Below are 9,888 nucleotides of genomic sequence, written 5' to 3' on the forward strand. Positions count from 1 at the left end.
GTAATTTCCCTGCCTCCAACTGGGCACTGGCTCTCTTGTTCTCCTGTAAGAGGACCAGCAGTCACCTCTGCACAAACTCACATGGAGCTCAGCTCTTTCCCTATTGTCAGGAGTACTTGAATAAAACCTGTTTTCACCACTGGAGGTAACATCAGGGTGTGTATCGCTTGACATGCTTCACAAGTGACACAGCATACACTTTATTGACCTAGCTATGGAGTGCTTTGAAGGTATAGAATGGAGCTAGACCACTAGACAACCTGCAGAGAGTGGGGGACTCCAGCAGGTCAGGTTACCACCAAATTTCAAAAGTCCCAACCTCAGTGGGACAGGACATTGAACACAAATCCCCTCCAATGCCTATCTGCCCTGCTCCCATGGTCCACCCATCTCTGTCCCAAGAAGGCAGACCTGAGCTGCAGGTCCACCAGCAAAAGGTAAAGAAAGAATCTCTCCAGAACAGCAATAATGTATTGTCTGTTGCCAAGAGTAAAAAAGACAGGGGCACAGTACATACCTAACAGCCACTACCCACTTTCCCAGCATCCATACACCCCAATGTTAGGGCTAATATATATCCCACAGCAACATGCATGCATTCATTCATTCACACACTCATTCATTCAACAAACACTTGGTAAGTCCTGGTACATATGCTCTGTCCATACCAGAATGCCATAAAACCAAAGCCTTTCCCTCTTTGAGATATCGTGCTCTGAGCTGGACATGGCCCCCAGTGTCCCAGACAACTGACAGCTACCTTCACCCAGGAAGACAGGCTTCTGAGAAAGACAGTCCTAGCTTGGAAAGCTGCTCCCTCCTCTGTGCATTCTCTTTATTTATAAAATTGCTTATGCAAAGATATTACCATGCATAATGCATTCAATTATGCACTGTAAGATGCAGCCTTAATGGGGAACATTCAAGTCAGCCACACAGACACTCTGGAAACTCAGAAAAAATACTGTGCTGGTGACTTTCAAGCTTCCTCGGACTCTTCACTGTCCATGGGGACACAATAAACACATACCGCTGTGCTCATATTGCTCCCCACTACTTCCTGGCAGAATGAGGTGCCTATAGCCCATGCCTTCCCCAGCCTTGGTGACAGGGCTACATTAGCATGTAAATAGCTGACAGATACAAGGAAATGAAAGCAAGGAAGAGCTCTTTAATTAACTTTAATCCTCTGAAAATCCAAGCAGCAATCTGCTCTGACATCCCATCTCCTCAGGAGGCCTTTTACTTGGCCAGGACTGAGGGCTGCAGTGCATTGGCATCTGGGGAGGGCAGATGTGGTGTCACTGCTGGCCCCCTAGTCTGAGGAGGGCCTGGGACAGGATGCAAGTAACATTCCTAAGCGGCACACACAACCTGCAGGTCTCGGGAGGTGGTGGTACTGCCTGGGTAGCCCCAACCAGCCCTCAGGAAGCCCCAAGTTCAATGTTCCGCCTGGTCCTGCTCTCTAGCACCAGCACTGGCTGAGGCAGTGGGCCAGGAGATGGGCCAATGGGTCTGTCCTGAGAAAACACTGCTTACCACATCCTGTAGGCAGCAGTACCCTGGTGGTTGCTATGGGCTTGGACCTGAGCACAACTGGGGCCTAGCATGGCAGGGAGCTGGTACTAGGCCACTGAGGTAGACACAGATACACACTGGTGGCTGAGACCCAATGGAAAGCAAGACAGAAAAGGAAGTGAGAGGAGCAGTGCAAAGAGGAACTGCCCGGTGAGGTGAGTAGTGCAAAGAGGAACTGCCCAAAGGAGGCAGACAATATGATAGGGCTGGAACGACAGACTGCAGCACACATTCCTTGGACACCAAGACCCTGCCCAATGGGGATTCCTGCCAGTGCATCTCAACTCTTGAATCCTACAGCATCTACAAGAGGTATATCTGCAATCCCCCTTCTCTAACTCTGACACTAAGAACATAAGGGTGACTGCTGTCCCACAGCAGTGACTGCAGAACCAGGACTGAATACATACAACTGGCCCTGGAGACATTCTTAAATCACTGAAATGTCCAAAGTCTGACCACACAAGGCCTGAGGAGACAAAAAGAAGCCACTGGCACACACTGGAATGAGGTGGAGATGCTAGGTCATTAGAAACACAAGCACTGCATCCCAAAGGAGCCCAAGCAATGTGTCAGATCATAACTCAAATGGATGACAAGGACAGCTTAGCAGCTTCAAGGAAGAGCAGGGCACAAAAACGGAGGGGGAGGCAGAGGCCAGATCCCAGTGTGCACTATGCCACCAGATGCTTGGAGCAGGTTTCTTCTTCCTCCTGTCCCATGAGGGGCTGCACAGGGCCCACTGGTCCTCCTGCTTGGATTTACTGACTTCAGCATGCAAGAAGTCAGTGACAAAGTCTGGCAGCATACACACCTGGTAGGACTGGACATCTACTCAGAGGTTTCCGGATGGCAGTGCCAGCCTGGGAGCAGGTAAGAAGTGGGTTGGGTACCCACAGGAATCAAGCATCCTTAGCAAGGAGCTGCTGCCTCCGGAAGCTGCAGTAAAATAAAAGGCCATGCTGTCCCTAAGCAGTAGCCTACTAGCCTATTCTCTGTCTCTGTCTGTCTGTCTGTCTGTCTCTGTGTGTGTGTGTGTGTGTGTGTGTGTGTGTGTGTGTCTCTCTCTTTCTCTGAGAGATATGTCATGCAATCATTTCTCCCTGCCCAAGGTCGTGACTGATGGAAATGAAGAGCCCCCATCCCCTGCACACTCTTATGCATGGTTCTTAGGGCAGCCCAGCACTTTGCATTTACATGATGCTGTCCCTCCTGGGAGCACACCAGGGCTAAATGAAGCTCGCTTCCAGAGGAATAAATCACGCTTCTGTAACCAGCAATATTTCTTTAACTGGAGGTTAATAAAAATCACCGACAAAGGCTAACCAGAGGATCTAATTTATTTAGAGACTTTCATAAGGTTGTGGATAAAGCCCTTTATAAAAGCTTATTACAGCGCTGGAGTAAGCCCCAGAAAAGCGTCAGTCACTTAGTGGGATTTGCAGGCCTCAGAGCAAAGTGAAAAATTTAATAGGACCCCTAGAAGGACAAGGAGGGAGAAATGAAATGGGAGCCAATTGCTCCCTAAAGAGGCAGCCTTAGTCAAGGCCATCCTGGGGCCTGTCCTAGGGAGATGCCCAAAACCATGTCCAGGAGGCCAACTACCAAAGACTGCCTAAGGCATGGGTGTGGTGGGTGGGACCCCAAAGTTTTCCTCCTAAAAGAAGGCCAAGTCATTTGTGTAGAACAACCCACCACACTACTAGAGTGGACTAGGCAGGAAACTTGCCTTTCACATTGTGAGGATGCCAGACCATTGGTCTCACCTGCAGAGTCAGTGGTTCAAGGTAAGAAACCCACATTCTCCTCCCCCTCCCAAAGGTACCCGGTATATCCACCTACCTCACCAGACAGGTGCTGGCTCACTGCCCACCTTCCTGGCCAGGCATGATAGGGCTGTGAGGGAGAAATGATGCAAACCCATGGACATTGCTGGTCTAAAAGGGCAGAAAAAGCTTTAGATAGGAAGTGCAGGAACTATCAAAATTCCCTCTTATCTTTTCAGAAACTGAGCCCTGTATAGAGTGTCTATACAGGTTCCTGGAACTCCCACAAAGGCAGCTAGAAAGCATACTGAGTGATACTTAACCTCACCTGGCACCTTGGCTTATGCTAAGCTCAGACTCCATAAAAAGTTATGTTGCAGCCGGGTGTGGTGGTGCACACTTGTAATCTTAGCGTTTGGCAGTTGAGACAGGAAGATCAGAAATTCAAGGTTGGGCTAGCTTACATAGCAAGACTCTAGCTTTAAAAAAAAAAAAAAAAGTACCACATTCTGATGTTGAGCAAACAAAGAGTAAGTGCCACTGGCCTAAGACCACAGACCCAAAGCATAATTCCAGCCAAAGCAACACATGGCCTCTTGACTTCAGGTCACTCCCCATGGATTCTACCAGTACCTTTAGACCCTAGACCCACTCAGGTAAGGTGTCCTGACTTGATGCAGCAGCAGCAGCTTCCCAGCCCTACCTGCTAGGAGCTTACCTCTACATACCAGGCTGCTCACACCACTGCTTCTCCTGACCACACAGGGCCCAGAATGCTCCAGGTGAGCATACCTGACTCAGTTACAGGAGATGGAGCCTCAGTAGACAAGCAGGGCCCTCGCGAGAGCCCACTCCAACAAGATCTTCCAGCCTAAATTTCTAGCCTTCTGTCCTGCTCCTCATCCTGTTCAAATCCCCTGGCCTACACTAACCACCACCCAAGTTTTCAGGTTCTTCAGCAAATAGTACATTCAAGTCCTGCCTAGTTCCCCTGACCCAGTAATGAGCTGACAAAAGCAAGCAACAATCCCTCAGGACAGAGGGTGCACCATCAGGCACAGAAAGACAACCATGTGAACCACAGACATAGTCCTGAGAATGTGACACTGTCTGGCAGGACATCTGCCCTTTCACCATGATGCTTTACTGGGGGCAGTCTATGTCTCTGTGGGCAAAGTTAACCAAAAGAACATCAACCATAAGCCGCACACCTCCTTTTGACTATTTTCCACTTGGTGATGGATGATATTTAATACTCTCCAGTCTGGGTACCCTGGGTCTGTAAATACCGATCCTGTTTTATTGCTATTTAATCACTATTATGATGGCAAGGGCCAGTCCTCCTCCACTGGGCTTAATGTTCCATGAGGGTCTAGTGGGAAAAAGCAGCCAAACTGCATAAAATGGGCTTTCCAGGAGGAAAATACACCCCGATGCACAGTGTACACACATGTCCATCAATGCTGGCATGCAGTCTCTCTCTCTCTCTCTCTCTCTCTCTCTCTCTCTCTCTCTCTCTCTCTCGCCATGTGAGGGGCAGTCAGGCAGAGGAGGGTGCTCGGTGGGAAGAAAGAGCCAATACTAGAGTCAAACACTCTGCTCACTCACCAGACTGCAGACTCCTCCCCATTAAAGTGGGATTTTGCAAATTCTAATTGTACTTTCAAGATTATTATCACAATGGCAATGAAATCGAGCTAATCTTGTGAATACTATCATCATACTTCCTTTGGCTAGGGTCCCATATGTGGCTGAATATCTCTGACAACAAATTTGTCCCCGGCAATGGGAGGCCCAGGCCATGCTAACAAAAACCATGATGACTAGAAACCAGTGATGGTCCAACCAGCAGCCCTGGAACAGCCCCTAAACCTCTTGGGGAGGACATATGGGGTGGGCAGATAGAAGTTCTGAGTCATCCCAAAGCCTCCCATGCCTTCTGATGCTAAGGTCAAGGATATCTGAAGAGTGTGTGAGACCTCCACAGTGCTGAGCACAGGGATCCCCAGACTGTGGGTATAGTGAGCTCTTACCAAATTGTGGGAATTATTGGGAGTCAGTGATCCTAACAAGGAAGGCAATGGGCCTGTGGAGGACAGCTGCCAGAGACACAAGGGCTGACCTGGCTATCAGCAGGCCAAGGGGAGGTACACCTGAGCCTCAGATAGCAGGGGAGGCTGGGTGGCACCTTCAACATCTTTGAAAAAGACTCCTAGCGGCCTGGCTGTGGTTCAAACACCACCACAGAACTGCAGCTATTTTTGGAAGCAACACTCGAGAGGCTGTCTTGGCAGGGAACCATGCCTTTGAGCACGACCATCAATTTTCACCTGCTGCCAGCCGCCTTTCCTTTCAGGATCAAGGTTATTCAAAGATTTGGATTTCTTCGAAATTGTGTTAAAATGGGACTAGGTCTCCACCAAAGAAGAGAAGGGAGTTCACAGATGATCAGGGGCAGTGCAAGGTAATATAAGCCAGCCTGAGGGGGTGAGGGTTCCAGGGCAGGCCTCCCAGGGGTTTCAGGTGCTCTGCTGATCCACTGGGAGTCCACAAGAGGCCCGGCCGAAGGCTGCTCATGCCAGTTGGAAAAAGCTTGGTCCACGCACTGGAGACCCTTTACAGGCTTCCTGGCCAGTTCTGGCTCCTCTCTGAGACTATGTTTCTCTTGTAAGGTGAGAGACCTCAGCTTGGGAACCCCATAGCCCTGTTGCAGTTAAGATATCAGTCTTCTCAACCACTGACCAATCTGTGTTATGAGCAACCCAGAGATGAGGGGGTGCCTTGGAGCCCTGATGGAGGTGGGTGAGGTACACACTTCTTGGACTCAGGCTCTGAGGAAAGGCACACATCTCTAGGAGCAAAATCAGTAATATGTGAATGTAGTACTTTAGAAACACAATCAGTGCAGCAAAGTCCATGAGCAAAGTATAGAAACTATAAAGACATGATCTACCCTGTGCCTGCAAGGCTTATCCTGCCTGTCCCCAAACTCTACCACACAGGACCCCAAGGGTGTTTCAGAGCCATAGATGAGCTGGCACAGTGGCATGGCCTGCACCTGCACACAGAGCTATTATAAACTAATATCCCCAAAGAAACTTTTCTGTGGGGGACCTTCCCAGTGTCACTCTTTGAGGAGTGTCACACAAGAGGCACAGGGCACAGAGGAACTAAAGCAATGGGAAAGACTTCATTCACACAGGCCTGACACCACTGAGCACCATCTAACACAGGCCACAGCAGGTATGGAGTGCTGCAACCTTAATTCCTACCATGTCTACTGACCACAGAGGACAAGCAAGGGTAGGGGCAGCCAGGGACAGGGCACCTGGCTCCTCAACCCACCTGCCTTCCTGCCCACCTCTCAGCCCTACCACTAGTAGCCACGCTTGCTACTTTCATTGTTGGGAAAGGTGAAAACAATGACCAGTTACTGGGTTTCCAAGTTGTTAATGTCAGATTATGACATCAAACAGATTCACTTACACCCATGACCTGCTGTGAACACATTCAGATGTCCCCTCAAACCTTCAGGTGGCAGCCCAGGATGCCCTCTCTGGAGCCCTGCTCCCACCTGCACTGCAGAGGGTGCTGCAGGGGTGGCTGGCCCTCTGGGCTGCAGCTTCCTTGAGATCAAGTGAAGAAGCCTAGAATTTACAGATACACATGAGAACCTGTGACAGGCAAGGAGCTGTATCCAGTGGGCAAGAAGAGAGGGCAGGGCAGGACAGGAAGCCAGGTCTTCAGAGGAGGGGAGACTAGCAGAGGCTTAAGGCCTGGGAAAGGCAGCCTGTCACCCTGCAGCACTGACTTGGCAGTAGGCAGAGGCTCAGACCCTGAGGCCCCAAGAGTCTTCCAGCACCAATGATACCCACAAGCCAGGGTGTATAATCATTCTCAGTATTAAGCTCTTCAAGTTTAGCCTGCTACCATAAGACAGTAATAGGGGTTCCTGATAAAAGAAAATGGTGCCAGTTTAAACAGGGAGGCCCTCAAAGTGCTGGACAGTACTATCACTCCAATGCTGAGACCCAACAGGAAGGTCTCACTTCAGTGAAGCCACAGAAGAATCACTGGAAAGAACACACTTAGGCCCTCAATCATACCCATACTTCTCAGACTCTGCTCTTCCCACCAAGGTCCTTCAAGTGGCTGCTGGTCCAGTCTCACCTAGAGAAGCCCAGAAAGTCACTGGTGGACCAGGCAGGCTGGTCTTTTCTGGAAGTGAATAAAAGTGAGAGTAAACATGGCATAATCTAGACTCAACACAAGGCAGCCTCCAAACTGCCCACCCTGAGGCAGAGAGGAGCGCCCCTGAGAGCAGCTGCCCTGCCAAGCCAAGCAGCCACCACAAGGAAAGAACAGAAAGGTCATCCTGTTCCCACTGCTCCATGCAGTCCTCTCTGCAGCTGCCAGATGCCAATTGCGACATCTTCTGCGTATAGTCCACAAACTCTATCTTAATAATCATCTTCAAATGGGAAAGGGATAAAAGGTATTTTGTTTTTATTTCATTCTATTCCCTAAAATTGCTTTTTGTCCTGGAAATTTTTCCTCCCATGACCCAGTTCCAGCTATCCTCTTAGTTTCTTAGTTACTGGTTTCCCATATGTTATCTTCCCCCAGCACAGGCATGCATCCTTCCTAAAGGACACAACAGGGTGCCAGCCCAGAAAGGGCCAGTGACCACCTCAGAACAGAAAAGCCAGATCCTCAGCCAAGGGTTGGGCTTGCTGTGGGAGAGAGGGGCCACTGCCATACAGTACACCTGGATCAGAACCACCTATGTCTCAGCTGGTCACTAATACTGGGTGGGATGTAGACAATGGTAGGTGTGCATTTGGGCAGCCTGTACGAGCATGGCTGCAGAAATCAGTACATCGTGTCCTCCCTTGCCATGCCAGGAGAGCAGGTGCTCAGGTGGGCTCCAAGATCAGAGCTAACTTGCCATGAGAGAGGCAGTCACACATCTGCAGAGACCAGGGGCAACCCAGCTGAATGCACAGCCCTTCCCTGCCCTGTGACCCAGGTGCAGACGTGGTGCTCTCATCAAGGCAAAGAGCTGAGGAAGCAGAACACAGCCCAGCCACACCCTGACCCACAGCACAGCTTAGTTGGGCCTGATGGCCAGGCTCAGCATATGGCACACGTGAAAACAACCACTTACAGAAAGAAGCATGTGACAGAAGAAAAGATCACACAGAATGGATCCTTGGGGTACAAAGACAGGAGGAGTGGCAGTCATGGGCACCATGGGCAGGTGAGAGCAGGAGCCAGAGTGAGGTGTACAAAGGAAAAAAGAGAGTGTGCCTGCCACATATCCCATATGGCAATAGCATGCCAGGCCAGGAAACCACACAGGCTATGTGGAGCAGTAAACCATGGCTCAGACACATTTTAGCTATAGCATAATCCCAAGACAAGCTCTCCCACAGACAGCCACTGTCTCTGAGCTGGACAAGACTTCTATTCAGGGATGGGCCACAAACTGACACACAGGATACTTGCTGACCACAGGGTCCACTCCAGACTACTAAATCATCAGCCTGTGGATTTTCACAAACCCAGCACATTTCCAGTCTGTACCCTAAGTATTTGTTCTGCACCAAGGGGCAAGATACCGCAGCAGTCCAGGGTGCGACTTTACCGAGGAGCAGGAGGGATGTGAACTAGAGATCCCACAATTGCTCATACCCAAAGCTCACCTTTCCACAAGTGGAGAAGTAGGAATACACAGTAGTCCCTCACTATTTCATGGTTTGACTTTCACAGACTCAGTGTTCTGCAGGTTTTCAAAACGTATTAATCTCAATTATTTATCATGGATTTTTTTTGCTAGATTGCAGGATTTTGCGGTACAGTACTATATACATATTTATATGTATATTTATAGTCTTAATGATTTTTCTCAAAAATTTATATAGTATATTAAAAATGTTAATTCTAACATATTAAAAGAATATTAAAACAAAATAAAATACACTGTTTACAGTATTATTTCTTTAGGAGATGAATATGTACTGTATTGCCTATGTATGTTGTTAAAATTACATAGGTTTACAACTGTAGAAAATGGTTCAGAATATTAGAAGTGTTTTTAAGTGTGTGGGAAAGGTTTATAAGAATGTGGGAAGAGTTTGTGGGAAGGGTTCATAAAGTGTTAAAATATATATAAATACTAAAATAAACGTACTGTCACTACTTTGCTGATTTTCACTTACGGGGGGGGTGTCTGGAACATAACCTCCACGACAAACGAGGGACCACTGTACACACATATACAGTGGGCTGCACAATGTGTCCTGAACACGAGCTCTCCTGTCAGCATCTTCGGTCTTTAGGAATCACCAGCCAGGCCCTTCCACAGGCCAGAGCTGAACAGTTGAGACTATTGATTATCTGGTCCTTTATGGAAACCCCTGCTGACTCCTGTTCTAATGACTATGTATTCTTTTTCTTTTTTTTTCCTTTTCAAAGTTTTATTGATAAACATATAGCAATGAGACAGTTTCAAATCAAATCGAAAGTACAGTTTCAACAAATA

The 9,888-nt window shown here is 48.6% G+C and overlaps 1 protein-coding gene across 6 annotated transcripts in view; it reads right to left on the bottom strand.

Annotated features, from left to right (window-relative positions):
- The window catches only part of Mad1l1 (mitotic arrest deficient 1 like 1), a 356,419-nt gene that overhangs the window by 190,091 nt on the left and 156,440 nt on the right, over nt 1-9,888 (bottom strand). The window lies entirely within an intron of this gene.

Source organism: Octodon degus, unplaced genomic scaffold (genome assembly GCF_000260255.1).
Source record: "Octodon degus isolate 3935 unplaced genomic scaffold, OctDeg1.0 scaffold00031, whole genome shotgun sequence".
NCBI classification, from domain to species: Eukaryota; Metazoa; Chordata; class Mammalia; order Rodentia; family Octodontidae; genus Octodon; species Octodon degus.